At 36.0% G+C, this 20,817-nt stretch overlaps 1 long non-coding RNA gene across 1 annotated transcript; it reads right to left on the bottom strand.

Annotated features, from left to right (window-relative positions):
* Positions 1-16,263: 16,263 nt before the first annotated feature.
* LOC138336235 (uncharacterized) lies at positions 16,264-20,491 on the bottom strand. The gene is made up of 2 exons (XR_011210404.1): positions 18,915-20,491; positions 16,264-18,805 (listed from the first exon to the last, which is right to left on the bottom strand). It is a non-coding gene; the product is annotated as an uncharacterized lncRNA (long non-coding RNA).
* Positions 20,492-20,817: the final 326 nt, after the last annotated feature.

Below are 20,817 nucleotides of genomic sequence, written 5' to 3'. Positions count from 1 at the left end.
AAGGCTGACAAAAACAAGGCTAGGTACGATACTAGAGTTAGGGAGTGTGCTATAAAAGTGGGCGACTTGGTACTCGTTAGGAAGGTGGGTTTGCTTGGTGTTCGGCGGCATGCTTCAGTGATATAGCACTATAAAAAGGGCAACAGTTCCACAATACAAAAAGACACAACATGAACATACCGCAGTCTCCTAAAACACGCACCTCGCACAACATACACGCAACACACCGCATATATGGGAGGCCGTCCTTACATGACCATAGCTGTTAATAGGACGTTAATTAATCAAACAAACCAGGAAAAAAACCTCATTCGCTGACAGGTGGGAGCATGATCCATACAAGATGGTGAGTATCTCAGAAAATGAGATGATACCTGTCTACTAGGTGCGTAGGGAGAAGGGAACTAGCCCTCTTCGTACCCTGCACCGTAATATGTTGTTGCCCTACAATGTACCATCTACTGGTGAACTGGAGGAGCAGGTGAGCCGCAAAGCCCCCACAGCTCCAGTAACTCGGTCCAGAAAGGTATGCACGCCTAGTACTGATACCGATTCTGATACGGATTCGAGCAGTTCACAGGGTAGCTGTGGCAGACGATATGTGATTCCACAGCGACGTAGACAGAGGTTGTCTCCCTTTTCCGATATTCTCCAAAACACCTCAGAAATGTCTAGGAGCTCAGAAAACAACTCGAGGTCAGTATCCAGAGTTGATGATACCCTTGTAACTATGTCTCCATTATCTCACAGGGATGATCGCGGTTCTGAGTCCACAGTCCATGGGGCTCCGGAAGCTCTCATGAGTCCGGAACGGACAGTCTTGCCGAAAAGAACCCGTAATCCCCCGGACAGATACGGAGAGTGGGTTATGTCACAGCTCGCTTGGGACAGATCCAGGAATGAAGTATATGTGTAAATAGTATGATATTTTATATTTGAAAACTAAATCAATATTTTAAATGTGTAGTGGTGTTAATTGGTGTACATGTGGAAGGCGTGTAGAGCGGAAAACTCCACTGATATCCACTCTTCCTAGGGATTAGCTGTCTGGGGTTAGTCCGTCCCCCCCCACCCACCCCACCCCCCCCCCCAGTCCGTCACTCATCGCAAGATGTAAAAGTATAGTGTGTTTACTTGATGGATATTTTAGAATTAGGCTGTTCTAAGTTGATATCATTATTCATATTCTTTTGCAGCGCAACATTTCTAACTGTTTTATTTCATTTTCAGACTTGTATCTGCACAGACACGTCTAACTGTTTTATTTCATTTTCAGGCTAATATAGGCGCGGATGTTTGTTTTGTTGCAGGTAGACTGTACCGTGACTGGTCTCCAGCATTTAGTCATTTAGTGATTGATATATTTTAATGGTGTCATTTATCTAAATGTGGGACACATTTTCCCTAAGGGGGGGGGGGGTATATGTAACGTAGGTCTTATATTCCAATTATGCACTGTGTATGTGTGCGTCAAGTCCCTGTGTATGTGGCGTGTTGTTTACGTGTGACCCTGTCAATGTACATGTCTTGAGGTATTTGCACAAAGTGGCCGGACCAGTCCGACGTGACATGGGCAAACACTCGCACCTGCTTTGCATGCTTGTTGCGTTCTCACACCTATCTACGTCATCTCACTTCTGGCTTTCTATCTTCCCCATTCTGGCATTCTATTGCTGGACGTCGGCGCAAGCGGTCCAGCAAAACATAGTCAACGGAACTGACTGTTGCGAGACACAGATATTTCCCATAGAGTCGCCATTAACAGAAGCCTGGTAAGTTGACATGGTAGGAATGGTGAATGGTGTGTGACATTCGCGTTCGGTATCGGTTGGGTGTGTTCGATATGAAAGGCATGGTGAGTGACTGTTTGTTTTGTCTTTGTAGGCTTTTTCTTACCACCCGGTAATAAAATGAAATCAACTGAACCTTGTCTCTGGTTTTATTTGCTACGCCCCGGTGACATTACCATTGACCAAAGTTGGCAACTCGGTCACGTGACCAACAGCATCCCATTCTTAAGCGACTAAAAAGCGCATTAATTTTAAATAGTGTAACATGCTGTCACTGTTCCAAACTACTGGGACCCCGTGTCCAAAATCCCATTAGCATATTATATGTTGTTGTACTTATATTTTCATAATGAATTGATTTGTTAAAAGGCTATATTCGTCTGTGATGATTTGGACAGAAAGATTAATTGATAACTCACCTGGTCCGATAGACCAAGGTGAGCTTATGCGATACCGGGGCGTCCGGCGTCCGTCCGTCCGTCAACAATCGACTTCTTCTCCATAACTACAGGCCGGAATTTGACAAAATTTGACTGGTAGCATCCTTAAGGGCTACAGATTGAAAATTGTACAAATGGTAGGGCAGGGCTAAAAGGGATCAATATTGCGACTTTCATATAAACAACTTCTTCTCTGACACTTACCATTGACTAGCACTCGTAGTCATATGATATTGATAGCATCATTATATGGTTGGGATTCAAAATTAAACAAATCGTCGGGTCATGCAATTTTTCTATTTCTGATTTCTTTTTTCTGGTAAAGAGTTCAAGGCGGTTATGCCAGCGGTTGTTAGCATGATACCTCGGAGCAGCACATACGTGGACACACTCCATACCGGTATTCCTGAATGAGGTTGTAATCAGGAATACCGGTAAGGTGCTCTGTAGCAGGATGCTGGCGGTTGTGCCAAAGGAAGTCATCAGGAAAACAGCAGATACCTCGGAGTTGAACAAAGTTCGTAAAACCCAACTGAGTGCGCGTACAGTTGGGAGCAAACTAAACTTGGTATCTAGTGCACTTTGTAGTGCACACGTAGTGAACAACGTAGTGCACTAGACTAAACATTGTAGTGCACTAGACTATGATGTGAACTCCAGTGCACTACAATGTTAACTCTAGTGCACTACAGTGTTAACTCTAGTGCACTACGATGTTAACTCTGGCGCACTACGTACATACAATATAGCCAGGTAGGTTTGGGGTGGGGCTGGGGTATAAGGTACTCCCATAACATGAGAGTCGACTGGTCAGCCGTTTTTTTTATCGGTCGTTATTTTGCTGACTGTCGACTCTCATTTCCGAATGGTCATTTCTTTGATGCAGCTTCCGACGTCAGATGAAGGCGGAATGAAAAGTGCAATAATATCAATACTTATAGCTCTAACAGTGATAACATTGATGTGTACTTACAGTTCAGGTATTAATTATCCCATTTATCTAGGAAACCCATAACTTGAGGCCTCATAAAATAGTAGTTTAGCGGATTAGATATGATGAATCTTTTCCGTAACATTTTGACCTAGTTTTAAATATGGCGGCTGGTTACTACAAAAAACGGAACGTGAATTCAAGCGGGCAGAATGCTAGTAAAAGTAAAGGCAGATCAAGCGTTTTGGGGACTTTGCAATTCGTTTTTTTCTATTTACCGGGCGGATCGCTTTCATCATGAAGTTTTGTCTGGGTCATGAAAGTTTACATTAGGAGATGTAAATATTTGTTTTAGATGGATTTTACAGCTGATTTTGTCAAAATACTTGTTGATTTATGAAAAAGAAGTAGGTATTTGACATTGATGATGATTTAAATATGATTTAAACGTTTTATATAGTCACAATCCAAACTTTGAAAATGTTACCCTCAGCATCGGGTAAATGGCCTATCGGAAGTTAGAGGTTAGACACGACGTAATGTTCCAAAAGTGTCTCGTCGTGCTATACCTCTAACATTGTTGGAGTAGGGTATAAGGGAGCCCAAGGGGTATTGTCTCAAAGCATGTTTGGAATACACATGTATATGGCCATATACACATAAATATGTGTAGTATAAGTTTAACTATATATAGTACATAATTAATAAACCCCTCTCCATCTCTTCAAAAATATAAATAAAATAAAAACAAGATACAAAACAACTTGTATATACATTATCTTCATTTTGAGAAAAAAAATATTGTAACAATTATTCACAATTGAAAGAATAAGCGTGTTTTGATAAAATGTAGCTGCATAAGTTATTATTATTATATGAAACAAAACCACATGGGGTCAAGTAGACAGTTAGACTTTACTAAACTAATCAGGTACAGAGGCTGTCATAGCATGCTAACAATTGAATTGAATGCTATAATGGACCCCCTGGGGTTAAAGAAAATAGGCATACCTTACCTGTGACGCCTGACTGATCATCTCAGGTAAGGTGTCACCCCAGGGAGTAGGATGGGGAAATAGGGAGAAAAGGGCCCTAGGCCTAGTGACCATAACAACAGACCTGTGTGCCTAGAGTTTACAATATACAAGTCATTTATGCGGGTACAGTACGTACTAGTGTATACCTATATCCCCATGTACAATGTACAGTACATGTATATCATGCCATCAGTGTATGTGACAAACTTTTGTGCCAATTACACATCCACTATACATGTACATACATCTACGTACATGGAAAAATGATATGTTAACAATTAGATAATTAATATATACACATATGAAGTTAAAAATCCTTGATATATATTATAAAAAAAATGCATTTTATGTGTTTACACCAAAACATTTATGATTAAAATGTCTATTGACAACATGAATTATATAATTATGACACTACATATTATTTTAATGTACAGGTCATCACTTTTAGTTAATAATCTTTTAATAAATGTACACAACTTTTGCTTATTTTCAATATAGGTTTCATATGTTTATACATAGATATATATAGAATAAATCAAAATTTAATATGTCAATCAAAATATGTTTTAAATATAATGATGTAAAATCACATGTGTAGAAGTATATGTGTAAACAGAAATAAGGATTTGATTTAGATATCACTAAAATGACAGTACATACAAATTAGACTAATCAACACGGTCCATCATCTGGAATGATTTTGCACATTTGATTGACCGATCGTCCCAATCGTACGGCTGTAAAATAACCATTTAATTTTTTTGCTAGAATTAATTAATAATGTAAGAGACGTATAAAATCTACATTTGTATATATTGGTCTCTATGAGAGTTATTTAAGTACAAAGGTAGCTAATATTAGGACTCTTAAATAAATTTCAACTTAATTTATTTCAGCAAAATAGTTGACTGTTGACAAAATGCAAAGTTCTGTAACTTTTCAAAAATCAAAACTCATAGGGCACCTATACACCTGTATTTTCAGGAATCACAATTTTTGTGTTAATTGAACTGGTTTCATAGGTAATTACAGGATTAGTCATGCATGGCAAGACAGGTGACCCCTAGCTTGGTTTCTTGCCCTGGAGCCTGGCCGGTACAGGTAAAATTCACGGTGTAAGGCGACTTATAAGGGTATTCTAAAAATGTAATAGCCAAAACTGCTAAATGTACAAAATAGCCAAAACTGCTAAATGTACAAAATCTGACATTTTAAATGTAAAATACAATTATAAATAGATGTTAATGTCTAGAATGGCAAGAATAAAAATATATGATTCAAGGAAAGAAATAGTAAAATCAAATAAAAAAATTAATTAAATACATGTAATAAATTAAAATAAATATAGCTATATGTATATCTAGAATACCTGATATTTTATCTAAGTAATGCATATAGATATAAGTAAATGTATTATTATAACATAAGTATGAAATATTATATCCTAATAAATAAATAAAGTAAATAAATAAATTTCATTTATTTTCTAAAAAAAATATCTAAAGAAAAGTTGCATGATGTCAAGCCATATATTACAGCTTACGGTACATCGAATATTCTTCACTTTAATATTTAAACTCATATTAGGCTAAATTACACAGATGAAACCCATATATGTACACCAATAACAGTAACCATTTTATTTGGTAAATTAATTATTTACATACTAACTTGGTTATTTTAACTTTTTAATACAGAGTACATTTGGTAATTCATCTGATATAATTGAAAGATATTTAAAGTCATTCCATGAAATATATACATGAACAGATTTTACATGTACAATGTATGCAATAGGTAGGAGTATCAGGTTTATTTATCTTGTGCACTACGATGTGAACTCTAGTGCACTACAGTGTTAACTCTAGTGCACTACAGTGTTAACTCTAGTGCACTACAATGTGAACTCTAGTGCACTAGCTAGTGAACCGGAGTTAACTTAACTTGTGCACTCCAGTGCACTTCACTACCAAGTTTAGCTTGCTCCCAACTGTACCTCAGAACACAGACTTTCGACTCTTTACCAGTGGATTATTTTTATATATGTATGTAATAATGGTTATCTCCCTGGGATTATTCCCCCACCGATTGAAACATCTAATTTATTCAATATCATGATATTGAGTTTAATCCGATGAGATCAAGCACTGTTATCTCTTTTACCAAATCAAATTTACCGCTGCCCGTCAGTGGAGCCTCTTGTGACGTCACAAGGAACCACGACGACATTGATAATTGATATAGCCTTATTTATACAAAGTTTTTTTTATATTGTAAACAACCGCTCGGTCAAGCAGCCGAGATCTAGAGATCTTGATCGGTTCTGAAACAGATTGCTTTATCTAAATTGAGAGGTTGCACATTAAAGTAATAATATGTGAGCGCGGGGTCGTCTCGGAATACTTTCTCAACGCTTTACGACCTGATCTAGAAAGAAGATAACTATTTAACTTACTTGCTAATTAGTTTAGCTATTTACTATGATTGCAACAAACTGCTAGCATTATGCATGATGAAAAAATGAAAAGACGGAATTTAAGGCTTGTTAATAAAAGACGAGATTTTTGAAGGCGAAAAGACGAGAATCAAAGTTGCTAATTAGCGTGAACACTTCATTCTTTTTGTGTTTTATTTTTCGTCTTTTCGCCTCGAAAACACGAGATTTCGGGGCGAAAAGACGAAATGGCACAATCAGCCACCGTAATTTCTGGCCATTATTTTAGAATAATTAATTTTTCTTTGTTTTCATACCAAATCCGGCTTTTTGATTGGCCAATATTTTTTTGCATACCACTATGAAACAAAAAATCCGAGAATAGCGCGAAACGCCGACGTTATCGTGACGTCACAATAGAGACATTGACGTTGCGTATGATTCGGAAAAAAAATCTCTTGAAAAACCACTATAATGTTATCTTTAAACATACTTCATTTTATCAAATAGAGTATAAAATGAATTATAAGTATTGATGTCACTATTTTTTAATTTTTAATTTAACTTTTGTGAGAATCCGCTACGCAAATTAACACAGTTTGCAAACAATTTTTTTTCATACCCCGATAAAATTAAAAAAATAGTGACATCAATGCTTAGTGAGAGACACTAAAAAAAATTTTTTGCCAATGTAAACCTAAACAGACATTTTTTTGCTTTATTACACATACAAACTATATGTAGATTCATATGTAACTAGATACGTATTTCGCAACTTCTGTGTGATACGCCTGGACCTAAAGTGATACGTGTACGACTTGAATTTCACTGAATGAATGAAATAAGTGACTGATATAAATTAGTTTTTTTATTCTCATAGTCATCATCATATAATAATAAAATAGAGTTTCCCAACAAGTGACTACGTAAAGCATGTTTATCAAACTCGAGTTAGTTGATAACTATCCCATAACTTAAACTCTTTTAATTTTCGTGAAACTGGGCCCTGTTATAAATACAATGAAAAGAAAATGCGCTATAAAGAGCAGTCCGATGTTGAAAGCAAATCAGAATCAAGAGAGGTTGTATGCACATACACATAACATATACACATACAAGATAATCAGCTGCTATGATTGAGTTTTTTTTTTTTTTTTTTTTTTTTTTTTTTTTTTTTTTTTTTTTTTTAAACAGGCATTGACTTTATGGCGTCAATATTATAAGGTCAAACAAATATAATATGTCTGTTTAGGGTTACCCTATTTTTTCTCCACTTTTCTACGAAAAAAAATAAAAGTCAGGATTTCGATCTCATGCTCCGGTTCTGGCAATTATATTAGAGTAAAAGACACTAAAAAAAATCCCTCCCGGCCTTCCGACCCTATTTTTTTGCCAATGTTACCCTAAACTGACAATTTTTTTTGACCTTACATAAGTTTATAATAGCACATAGATCTCATATTGGTTATTATTATTTGGAAGAATAAACACATAAGCAAATTTGATAGTTGTATTATGTCGCTTCTTGTATCTCAATTTTCTAATGTCAAATTTGACAAATAACTGAAATGCCCATTTTCAAAGCAATCAATTTATTGAAAGTATAGATAGGTTGTAAACTAGTCATCAAGGGTGCGAATGATGATTTACGTGTACTTATATGCTTTACTATGCCAAAGTACATTGCATCTCTAAACATAGCTTGTTATTGTCTCTGAGAGCAAAGGTGAGAACATCACATATCCAATAGCTTAATTCAACATCTGAAGGAGTGGACCGATTAACACAGCATCTAGACAAAAGTAAATAAATGTTGTGTGGTTTTTTAAATTCTACAGGGTATGCGTTATAACCCCCCCCCCCCCCCCCCCCCCCCTCAACCTAAATGATTTGCGTGGAATTCATGGAGTGAATCAAGAAGAACTTTTAATGTCATTCATTACCAAAAGTTACCAACATTTTGGGAATAAAATGATACAAAACGTTTTAATTTTACATAACCGATTCGATTACAGTTTGTAACATGGTATTTAGAATAAATGCGCTTGTTAGTCGATTGGAGTGCGGTGAAGTGTCGTCAGTCACCAAATCGAGATGCCAGCCTTGGAAACTGAGAATATTACCAAGACCTCAGTTGTACAACTTAGCAACAATTATCATGCGTGGTAACCCACCGCCTTGTTGCTACGATGTCCTGTTCGTGGCACCCGCCATTTACAAAAACAATCATAGATATTGACAAATATGGACTTTCGGACATTCCAATTGTCTAAAAATGTTCTGTCATTGTATAATATATATAGATGACCGTATATCAATCCAGTGGTTATATAACTAATTTCGTCGTATAACGGTTAAAACGTACTGTGTTCGTGGGTTTCACTACGCGACGTGTTGATGAAATGTTGAGAGATATTTTTTTCTACACCCACCCTCCGATTATTTGAATTTTGCAACAATGACACAAAATTGAGCAGAAATGAAAACATGGATAGATTTGGTAATAATGTCTGACGTCTATAGGCCAGTTCTTGATACATTAAACCCATGGACCGTCTGGTTTCTCCTGATGCGCCTGGGTGTTCGTGGGATCGCCACTTCAAACCAAGTGATTCCCGACAGTGATTGATATTGACTGGTATATTATATCAGTACGACTGCATTAAAAGCCAGTTGGTACTTTAGTTTTAGACTGCATGATTGTTGTGTTCATATTCTTTGATGGTATTTATTTTGTGTTTTAGCATCTGGATCTTAGGATATTTTCTATTTGGATTACATTTAATCATCTGGACTTCGGAAATTTTGTGGAATTCGACTTTCATTTTTTTCTCTTTGAATTTGCAAATCACTTTTTGGAATTTGCTAACATTTTGGGTTTTGCTTTGCTCTCTTTTTCACTTCAATAATACAGATGGACTATCGGTAAGTTATATGCATATGCTGTCTTGTTTTGCAGTCTTGGACTCTACTATTGCATGTACCATTTAGCCTATTTTATTGTTTTGGACTGTTAAAGTTGTATGGTCTATAACTTTCGCTCTTTTTGTCATAGTGAAAACTGTTTAATTGTTATACATGTTTTTCTCCGTCTGCCTGAGTTTTAAACTTTCCAATTTTACCACTTTTTATAAAGTTGCAGCACTTGAAGTATCTTTAATTATAAAAGTAAAAAATCTTTTTAACGTGTACACGTGAAAAATAGGCTCGAAAGATGCCGAATCATTCCGAATTCTTCCGAACATCGTCGCGACAATCTCGAAGTAAAACGAGAGTTGTGAAACCAAGAGAAAACATCAACAATTTTTCATAAACAAAACGTGGTCGACCTCATCAGACGCTATCTACAAAGAAAATAATGCTCGCACATTACTATATTTGATACACACAATATTTTACGGTAATGTGTAAATTGGATGTTTCAAATACTCTATCTGTGGACATATACCAGCATGATTTGCTCATATAAGCCAGAAGGAAAACGTAAACAAAACACATGTGCGCTTACGCTAGTTATCTGGCTCACCACGTGCAGGTCGTGTCGAACGTCAGTCACGTGATACAATTCGGAATTCGAAGTCACTGAACATGGTGATTGAAGGCGCTTTATTCAAAACCAGGAATATATGATCCCTAGATTTCGGCTCTCTTATAGGTCGACATATGCTTTTGGGGAGCTAAATCATCAAGTTACATTTCAATGTTTAAATACCAAATGTTTAAGTTACAAATCGTTACAGTGAAATTAGCAGCAATACAACTTTAAGCTTATAGTTCTTAGTTCAACTTTCAACATGACGGATGCAGCAAAGCTCAGCTCTATCTTAGAGGAATTGGATGTGAAGCCTTATGTGGATTATAAGGAGGCATTTGAACAGTGGTTGAAGGATTTTGCTGTCAAGATTGCTAAATCGAAGAATGACGCTCAAGGTGCTGCTGGTGGTTTGCAGGATGGTCAGATTACTCGCGAAGTTTTCCATCAGCAACCAAGAATATCCGTTTTATATGGACCTTCGGAAAAGAAAGACCAAGTCTCATACGAGCAGTGGATATATCAGGTTGAATGTCTCGAGGAGGATAATTAATATTTACTCCAATGAGGAGTTAGTATTAGCTGTACCCCAATCTTTAAAGGGAGAGGCAGCTGGAGTTCCTAGAAGGCTGGGTCGGCATTGCACCACTAGAGAAATCATTTTAAAGATGGACACTACGTATGGAATCACTGAGTCAAAGATATCAATACTGGAAAAGTTCTACAGCGCTACACGAGGACCATCTGAAGATGTCACCGCATGGGGTTGCAGCTTAGAGGAACTTTTAGGTAGAGCCAAACAGAAGGGGAATATACATCCTGGTATTTCTTTGTTTGTTTGATTAATTAACGTCCTATTAACAGCTATGATCATGTGAGGACGGCCTCCCATATAATATTATGCGGTGTGTTGCGTGTATGTTGTGCTGGGTGCATGTTTTGGGAGACTGGTGTATTCATGTTGTGTCTTCTTGCATAGTGGAACTGTTGCCCTTTTTATAGTGCTATATCACTGAAACATGCCGCTGAAACACATCCTGGTAGCATGGGAGAGATACTTCGCTCAAAATTTTGGAGTGGCCTTTGACAACCCCTTAGAGATATATCCGGACACATATTTGATTCCTTGAGGGACTTCGATTCACTGATGGTGGCACTTAGACAGATTGAGCATGACCATACAGAGAAAGCTGATAAGAAGTCAGCTACAGCTAAGGCAGCGACACAACCAAAGGTAAAGGAGAGTGATGAGATTTCTGAGTTGAAGACTATGAAAAACCAGTTGTCAGCAGATGTTAAGACTTGGAAGGAGAAGGGTAGTTGAGCGCAGCAGGCACCTGGAAACAAGGGATACACAAAGCAGTATGGAAATTCATATCAAGCCCCTCGAGAGGGACAGATGGGGCCATCTTAGATTTCAAATCGACCTGAAAAATAATAACACTTTGTTGGAACCATGTCAGGATCATTTCAGGCAGGTTTCTTCCAAACCACACTGTGAAGATAGGACTTGAGAAGTTCAAAATGTATTTTCAAGATTGCGGCTACGGTGGCCATCTTGGATTTCAGATCGACCCGAAAAATAACAACACTTTGTGAGGACCATGTCAGGATCATTTCAGGCAAGTTTCCGTCAAATTGCACCGGTAGAACTTGAGAAGAAGTTCAAAACGAGTTTATAAGATGGCAACTTAACTGTGATTGCCATCTTGGATTTCAGATCAACCCAAAAAATAACAACACTTAGTCAGGACCATGTCAGGATCATTTCAGGCAAGTTTCAGCCAAATCGCACATGATAATTTGAGAAGCGTTCAAAATGTAAAAAGTTTACTGACAACAGACGATGACGGACGAAGCATGATGATTACATGTATAGGTCATCAGATGACCTAAAAAGAATCATTGTCACAGGAATTTTACAAATTGTCCGAACAAATGTTATGGCTCTGCAGGTAGGATTTGTAACTGCTGCCCCTATTGCATGATCGTAAAAGGCGACTAAATTTAGGATCTTATCTTTTCTCTTCTTCCTGTCTGACTCTATGTTTCCTAATGCCTCCCATGGCACCGCTTCACTTTTGGTCTTGAGGTGAGCATGGGCCCTGTGAGGAAGGCTCTGGGTTCTGTCTCCTGGCCGAGACACACCAAAGTCTATAATAGTGGTAGTTTCTGCTCCTGCTTAGCGCATAGCAAACAGAGAGTGGGACGACTGGTTCACCCGTTGTCAGTATAATGTGACCGGGTGGGGTGTGTTGCTTTGTGTCTTCGGCGGCATGCTTCAGTGATATAGCACTACAAAAAGGGCAACAGTTCCACTATTCAAGAAGACACAACACGAACATACCACATTTTCCCAAAACACGCGCCTCGCACTTCACACACACTACACGCTTCATACATGAGAGGCCGTCCTTACATGACCCTGGCTGTTAATAGGACGTTGGAATAATCAAACAAAATAAAACTGAACAAATGTTAATCTGTGTACATATATATTGACCTGATTACCATGACAACTTGACCTGGTTACCATGACAACTAAAGTTTTGACTAACGAAAACCTGCATGCCCATCCCTACATAATCCCAAACAATACTGTGAAGTTTCATTGAAATTAATCCAGTAGTTTAGGTGGAGTGTCTAGACAAATTTTGAAACCTGTGTATAGTGACCTGGTTACCATAGCAACCAAAATTTGGACAAACGAAAACCTGCATGCACATCTACACATAGTCCTAAACAATACTGTCAAGTTTCTTTGAAAATGACTAAGTACTGTAAGAGTTGTCCACACAAAATTAACCTGTGTAATGACCTTGTTATATGACAACCAAAATTTTGACACACAAAAACCTGCATACATACTGTTAAGTTTCATTGACATCGGTCCAATAGTTTTCTAAGGAGGAGTTGTCCAGACAATTTTTTTCTACGAAAAGATAAGTAAATTCCAGTATACCCCACTAACTTTGTTATAATACAAGAGGCCCATGGGCCTTGATGGTCATCTGACTCATGGCACAAAACAACAGTCTCAGTATAAATTAGTGGTTAACAATTAATATATGCAATACAAGGAACTCCTTAGTTGAATATGTAAGTTTCTGATAAAGGTAAAGGTCATTTGTTGACCAAACTTAGTAGCCCTTCATCCAAGTACGCTGTATGCCAAATATGAAGTCTCTAGCCCTTTTAGGTATTCACAAGAAGTTATTTTTAAGATTTTAGCTTATTTGACTCTTGTGAAGTAGAATGGTCATCAAGGTCATTCATTTGAATAATTTGTTTCTACAGATGTTCCACGATATATATGATTGTAACCCATTCAAGGATTAAGGAGGAGTCGGATTTTAAAGCCAAATTTCAGCAAAGCTCCCATTTTGAACCCCCGCCTTTCTATCCCATGGGTCTTACCTTGGTCCTTTATAAAATATGATTGTCCTCACCTAGTTATGTTTCATGATAAATATGTTTGTAATCCACTCGAGGGTTAACGAGGATTAGGATATTAAAGCAAACTTTCATTAAAGTTTTCCCTTCTGAGCCCAGCCCTTTTGTCTCTTCGAGTCAAATCTGGCTCATTTATATAACATATGATTGTCTTCCCCCATTGATGTTTCACACCAATTATGGTTGTTATTCACTCAAAGGTTAAGGAGAAGTATGATTTTAAAGCCAAATTTCAGTCAAATTACCTCTGCTGAGCATAACCCCTGTCCCCAGGAGTCTGACCTAACTCGTTTATATAAAATATGATTGCCCTTTCCCCAATGATGTTTCGCATCAAATATGGTTGTTATTCACTCAAGGGTTAAGTAAGGAGTAGGTTTTTAAAGCCAAATTTCATAAAGCAAATTTCATCAAAGTTCCCCCTTCTGAGTCCTGCCCCTCTGTCCTAAGGGATCGTACCTAACTCGTTTATATAAAATATGATTGTCCTTCCCCAATTATGTTTTACACCAAATATGGATGTAATCCACACAAGGGTTAAGGAGGAGTAGGATTTTAAAACTAAAGTTCATCAAAGTTCCCCCTTCTGAGCATCACTCCTCTGTCCAAAAGGCTTGTACCTCACTCGTTTATAGAAAATATGATTGTCCTTCCTTAATGATGTTTCACACTAAATATGGATGAAATCCACTGAAGGATTAAGGAGGAGTAGGACTTTAAAAGCTAAAATTAAGAAAATTTTCCCACCCCTCATCCCCTAGGTGTAGCAGCATGCTCATTTATGTACAAGAGATCCCAGAGTGATCTTGGTGCCCACCAAAAAATTATCTATGTCTGACAATGGAAAGAGGGATCTTTTCTTTGCTTTTCAAACTTTTCAAACAAACTACATATGAAATTTAAGACAGATCGCTTCATTACTTTCTGAGAAGCAGCGGTGATATCCAACATGGCAGCCGGTTGGCCATCTTGTTGACCAATCAGTCCCAAAGGTACTATGCACAACTAAAGCCCAAGGTGAACCTACGCATGGAATATGAGAGATATCGCCTTCAGTAAAATCTGACAAATAGCGATAACTATCAAAATCCACGATGGCCGCTGGTTGGCTATCTTGTTGACCGGTCCCAAAATGCAATATGCACAACTCGGGCCCTACATAAGAAAAAATTGAGAAAGATCCCTTCAGCACTTTATGAGAAATAGCAGAAACAATCTTTAACTATCAAAATCCAAGATGGCCAACCGGCTGCCATCTTGTTCACGGATCGGTCCCAAAATGAAATATACACAACAAGGACATAGTCATTCAGATCCCCCGCCAATGGAGATATCAAAGCTGAAGTAAGTTTGATTGTGGAGACTTATTTGTATGAAAAAAACCGAGGAAAAAGGAAGTTGAGCTAAAGAAAGATGGAGTAAAATTCAAGTAGAGTGGGGCTGCAATTGTTGAATCAGGTATACAGCCTTGACATTTAGACTATATACACAAAGATGGGTTTTGCAAAGTAACATATACCATTCACCATGATATTTTCAGCAATGTTTCCATGGTAACGGAAAAAGTGCAAAAAATGAAAACCTAAAAATAGTAAAAGGTACTACTAGACCATAAAAAGAATGTGTCTATAAAGTTTCGTGGAAATATCTCTGCTGGTTTTAGAGTTATGCTCCGGAAATGAACCTGCTACAAAAATATGATATTTTCAGCAATGTTTCTATGGTTACAGAAAAAAGCACAAAAAGAGAAAACCTAAAAATAGCAAACGGCAATACTTAGACCATAAGAACAATGTGTCTATGAAGTTTCATGGAAATATCTCTTCTGCTTTTAGAGTTATGCTCCGGAAACGAACCTGGTACAAAAATATGATATTTTCAGCAGTTTCCATGGTTACGGAAAAAATGCAAAAAATGAAAACCTAAAACTAGCAAAAGGCACAACTAGACCATAAGACCAATGTGTGTATGAAGTTTCGTGGAAATATCTCTACTGGTTTTATCGTGGAAATATCTCTACTGGTTTTAGAGTTATGCTCCAGAAATCCATTCGTACGGACGATGGCCGTCGGTCGGTCGGCCATCTTTTTCACCGATCGGTTACAAAATGCAATATGCACAACTAGGGTCCTAGTGGAACCTATATATGAAATTTGAGAAAAATCCCTTAAGCACTTTCTGAGAAATAGCAGTAACAAGAATTGTTAATGGACGGAAGGACGGACGGACCATGGACTACGGACGAAAGGCGATTTGAATAGCTCACCATCTGATGATGGGTGGGCTAAAAATATGAGTGCCCTTTCCCGACAATGTTTCAAACCAAATTTGGTTGCCATCGATCCAAGGATGAAGGACGAGTAGGATTTTAAAGCGAAAATTAAGAAATTTCCCCTTTCGGGGGCCAAGCCCCATTGCCCCTATTGGTCAGACTTACTCATTTATAGATGTATAAAATATGATTGTCGTTCCCCAATGATATTTCACATCAAATATGGATGTAATCTACTCATGAGTTAAGGAGGAGTAGGCTTTTGTATAAATAGTCTTAAGCACAACGCATGGCGATGAACGAAACACGATGACAATAGGTCATCCTGACCTTTAGTCAGAAGACCAAAAAATAGACAACAATGCAGTATATATGTTGAAGAGTTGGTTTATTTGTACACATAACTTGCACCATAACAATAGAGACTGCGAATATTGCACAATTATATATATATATATATATTATCATATATGTACCATGATTAATTAAGATGAATTTGCATAATTTTGTAAAGGTAGACAAAAACATTCTAGCACAATTTAAAAAAAAATCAACATTTTCCCCAGTTTGTTCTAGTGTTCAATGGTCAGATTCATCATACAGTAGGTATTAGCTAGTTTTCATTAACTTCTTTTTCTTCTAACTTCTAACATAAAGAAGTACTTAAAACTTCATTTTTTGGAGGAAAACCTACATTAGATTTCAGATACCCTTAGAGATGCTACACCACAGACGATAGGTATTCTTTTCTCTATCAAAATATATTGGATTTTAGATAAATACCTTTACATATTGTAATCTCTACGATACCAAGTACCAAATTCTTCTCTTTTATCTTTTTGGATGATGGTATTGCATTAGTTTATGGAATTTTAGTGAAAATGGGGCTTTAATCAGATATGTATAACAGGGACACTCTTATACAGGTATTTATTAATATGGTTGATGTTGAAAATCTCTAGTGAAACACCTCCTTTTTTTGTAAATAACTATCCATCATATAAAATCTAAGTTAAAATTCATCCGTCAAAAATTACAGGAAATATTTCTTTAATTGATTTATGAAATTCCTGATTAAAGCTCCTTAACTGATCTAACTTTCCACATATTTTCTAGTATTTTTTTCGTTTCCGAATTATTGCTTACCTATATTATAATGATTTCAGAAGATTTTGAAAAGCTAACATTTCCCTTTGTTCAGTTATCCCATATCTGGCATATTTCAGTATGACAGCGTGTGTACAACACTCTACTAGTGAGGACATTTCAACAGCGACATGGAGGTACTGTACATTCTAAATATTCTAAACAATATGGTGCATAAACCAATACTATCAACATTTATGATAATTGAAAGAAAACTTAAATATCAATTAAATTAACGACAGTCAATACGGTGGTTTTGGGATCCCAAAACGACATGGGTACTAACGTACGATTTACCTTTGTACCTTTTGGTGGTTATGACGTCACAAATATCACATGAAAAATGATGATGTCACAATCACCGGAAGGTACCTGTAGAACTAATCAAATATACCTGGTAAATTATACTTATTCTCACGTCTTTTTGGGATCTCAAAATCGACGTATTAAATTAATGAGAGAATTGGGATTAAAAGACAATCTCCTATATATAATGATCTACATTATGTATTTGGAATTCATTTTGTGTATAATTGTAAGTAAAAATAGTCATAAAAACATATAATGAAAAGACAACCATAAATAAACAAAAATCATAGTTTAACACAGAATATAAATGCTGCTTACCATTAATACCAGTTAAAACCTAAAGCTAAATTGTTCAAGATATTCAAATTAAAATTTGTCAAAAAAATGGCAGATATCATGTTCTTAAGTATATCTACAACTAGTGTGACAAGGAGATTCTACAGACACAAAGATCTTAGTAGTTGTTCTTTAAAAGCACTACAATGTTAGTCAGGTAATCTATGGAATTTCAAAACTTTTACCAATTTCAATTCTATACATAGCTGAGGATATATATTTCTAAATCAGACAGAATGTCAAGTGACCACAACCCTGTATGTCCTTCACAATCACCATGAAATATTCATTCTTTTTTGGAGTTCCAGGTCCACACACAACATAAAGAGAATTTAACAAAACAGGAAAGGCTGAAGGAATGTACCATTGCCATTTAACAAAACAAATAACATATATATATATACTATATAAATTATAATAACATTTCAGATATTCAATAAATAAAATTTCTGAACAAGGAATATATATGTAAATATGAAACAGAAACTTCAGTGGCAGTTATTTATAATATTTCATAAGTCTATACAAATATGCTTTCTTGATTTAAAGTTCGATTTTGTTGCATTTATTAATGTATCACAACAAATAATGATGGAATGTTTCTATAGTAGTTTTCATCACATAGAAATATAATTAACATAACAAGTTTTAAGTATTAACAAGAATCAAAATTATTTTCACCATTAATTTGATCAGTGTTAAATAAATTCTTCTGCTACTTTGTCGTTTCGTATTGCTGAGTTATCTACTCTTGAGTTACCTAACCTGAAGAATGGATATAATTGTAATATCATTTGTTTATATCATAAACTCCTAATTTAACGAGAAATAAAAATACAAGGCAGATAATCAATGAAATCTCAGAAAGGCAGTAACATTTTCAATCTTATCTCAAATAAATAAACGAAAAGAAGATCATTAGTACATGTACTCATGGCAGTTTCAAAGTAAATATCTAAATTCAACACTAACCTCTTCATGTACTAGCAGGGTTAAGACCTTACAACTAACTTATCAAGTGTTAACGAAGACTCAAGTATCATGTACTCATGGCAGTTTCAACGTAAATATCTGAATTCAACACTAACCTCTTCATGTACTAGCAGGGTTAAGACCTTACAACTAACTTATCAAGTGTTAACGAAGACTCAAGTATCATGTACTCATGGCAGTTTCAATGGAAATATCTAAATTCAACACTAACCTCTTCATGTACTAGCAGGGTTAAGACCTTACTTATCAAGTGTTAACGAAGACTCAAGTATCTAAAGGGAAATGTTGATATTTTAAATCAGCTGTTTTTGTTATACAAGAAACTCTTGTTTCTTCTAATCTTAAGAGATATTACATACGCAAATACATGTCTTGACAGTTTTTGCACTATAACCCTCTAAAAGCTTCATGTCACATATTCGGTCAGTTAGTTTTCAATAAGAAACATATGAAGATCTGAACACAGTTAAATACTGTCAAAGTGAGAAAAGTCTCTAGTTTTCTAAATATACAAAACAATGTCAAACATAACTCAACTACATATGCATTTTATAACATTATCATGTAAACAGAACATTTTCTCACAAGAACTCATTCTACACAGCTCAAACACCATTTACTACGTATAAATCAGTATATTATATTTATTCCATGATGAATTTTATATGAAAGTGACTAAATCTCAACACATTACCACAAAACAATGTGATCACAAAGACTACGCTAATACAGCATACTCAAGTGCTTGTCTCAGACAGAAAGTTTCATTCAATCCGATATCCAGTATCAAGCCATCAAACAAATTATGAGCTTCCTCTGTGTAGATTTAAAACCTCAAAACAATGTTAAGAAGGATCTAATAATACCATATCACCAGGCGGATATGTTTTCCTTACATTTAATTGTAACTCGATAATCTGATATAGACATTTTACATGTAAATTTCATTTGTTTTCAAGAGAATACATATGAAACTGATTTTTCCTCCAATAAGTTGCATACTGTGGTAAATCGTCATGGAAACATCCACACACTTATGAAATCAGTTCTGGTTGTTATTCCGTTTTTGCATATCACTGAATTAGCTCCCTTGCAAGTAGGTATCCATTGTGATGTCATTATTTTGTGGGCACTATTCACGTCGCTTTCTCCAATAAGAATGATTTCACCCTCAAAACACACATGACGTTACAATCAATACCTACCCACAAGGGCAGATAATTCTGCATTATGTAAATACAGAATACTGGATTGGAACTTCAACATGAGCACAAGTATCAAGAAAGCCATGACTGTCAGCTAGTTTATATACAAAATGTATCTGTAAGTCGACTTAAGACCTAAGTATATTTACATACAATAGGTATGAACTATAAACAACTAGATATTAACATACAAACAGATGATGATAAACATTTTACATATAGTCATCAAATTTCTAAAACAAATGCAAGAGCGCGTAATTTTGCGACAACTATTAAAACATGTATGTACTATGAATGAACATTAAACACCTTCTATTTGCCTGTATAGGAAGACATGGCATGCTAAAGGAACTATGGATAAATGTCCCATTAGTGTGACTGGGACTTCAACATCCAATTAGTGTGATGGAATATTAAATGTCCTACAAAAGTGATGGAACGTTCCAATTATATGATGGGACGTCATTGTCCTGCTAGTTTGATAGGGATGTGAATGTCCCACTAATGTATTGGCTATTATGTCCTACTAGTGTGATGGGACATCCCAATAATGTGATGGAATGTCATTGTCATATGAGACTACGTTTATATGATTATCTACAGTATACATGAGAATATGTTCACATGAAGCTGTATCCTTTAGACTCTTTGTATGCTTCAATGATTTAAAAGGAAACAGACGGTCTCTCATGAAAATTGTATATGCACTTGTACTACATTAATGAGTGTTTTTCAGAAACCATTCTCTTTATACATGATTAAATGTATTTAAATATCAATATGATTTACTTTCAAAAGAAGAAGAGAAAGTAATTATTAATGAATAGCTAACATGTGTTCTAATAAGGAGAGATTTCAAAGAAAATGGTTGAACAATATTCGTATTTGAAGTTTAGTAGGAACTATCATTTGACTACTTTGCCATCTGTTCAATAA

This window comes from Argopecten irradians, chromosome 12, assembly GCF_041381155.1.
Source record: "Argopecten irradians isolate NY chromosome 12, Ai_NY, whole genome shotgun sequence".
In the NCBI taxonomy this organism is placed as follows: domain Eukaryota; kingdom Metazoa; phylum Mollusca; class Bivalvia; order Pectinida; family Pectinidae; genus Argopecten; species Argopecten irradians.
Note: the sequence above shows the minus strand (reverse complement) of the source record. Positions and strands in the feature narration are given on the sequence as shown.